Source organism: Glycine max, chromosome 13 (genome assembly GCF_000004515.6).
Source record: "Glycine max cultivar Williams 82 chromosome 13, Glycine_max_v4.0, whole genome shotgun sequence".
Classification (NCBI taxonomy): domain Eukaryota; kingdom Viridiplantae; phylum Streptophyta; class Magnoliopsida; order Fabales; family Fabaceae; genus Glycine; species Glycine max.
In genome coordinates, this window is record NC_038249.2 from 5,617,426 (window position 1) to 5,618,655 (window position 1,230).

Here is a 1,230-nt window from a genome sequence, read left to right on the forward strand (position 1 = left end):
CGTTTCAATTTGCCGAGAACTTACGTGGTCAATTTTGAGGGTCCCGATATATGATGCACGTGAATTGGACATCCGAGTGAAAAGTTATAGCCATTTGAATTTCACGAGAGCTTCCGTTGTTCAATTTTCAGCGTCTAGATATATAATGGGCGTCGATCATCCATTCGAGTCAAAAGTGATGGCCATTTGAATTTGCCGAGAGCTTCCGTGGTCAATTTTGAGGGTCTCGACATATGATGCACGTGAATCGGACATCCGATTTAAAAGTTATAGCCATTTGAATTTCTCGAGAGCCTCTGTTGTTCAATTTTGAGCGTCTCGATATATCATGGGCGTCGATCATACATTCAAGTCAAAAGTTATGGCCGTTTGAATTTGCCGAGAGTTTCCGTGGTCAATTTTGAGGGTCTCGATATATGATTCACGTGAATCGGACATCCGAGTGAAAAGTTCTAGCCATTTTAATTTCTCGAGAGCTTCCGTTGTTCAATTTTGAGCATCTCCATATATCATGGGCGTCGATCATACATTCGAGTCAAAGGTTATGGCCGTTTGAATTCGCCGAGAGCTTCCGTGTTAAATTTCGAGGGTCCCGATATATGATGCACGTGAATCGGACATCCGAGTGAAAAGTTATAGCCATTTGAATTTCTCGAGAGCTTCCGTTGTTCAATTTTGAGCGTCTAGATATATAATGGTCGTCGATCATCCATTCGAGTCAAAAGTGATGGCCGTTAGAATTTGTCGAGAGATTTCGTTTTCAATCTCGAGGGTCTAGATATATTATGCATGTGAATCGGTCATCCGAGTGAAAGGTTATAGCCATTTGAATTTCAAGAGAGCTTTTGTTGTTCAATTTTGAGTATCTCGATACTTCATGGGCGTCGATCATACATTCGAGTCAAAACTTATTGCCGTTGGAATTTGTCGATAGCTTCCGTGGTCAATTTCAAGGGTCTCGATATATTATGCACGTGAATCGGACATCCAAGTGAAAAGTTATAGCCATTTGAATGTCTCGAGAGCTTCCGTTGTTCAATTTTGAGCGTCTAGATATATAATGGTCGTCGATCATCCATTCTAATCAAAAGTGATGGCCGTTTGAATTTGCCGAGAGCTTCCGTGGTCAATTTTGAGGGTCTCGACATATGATGCACGTGAATCAGACATCCGAGTAAAAAGTAATAGCCATTTGAATTTCTCGAGAGTTTCAGTTATTCAATTTTGAGC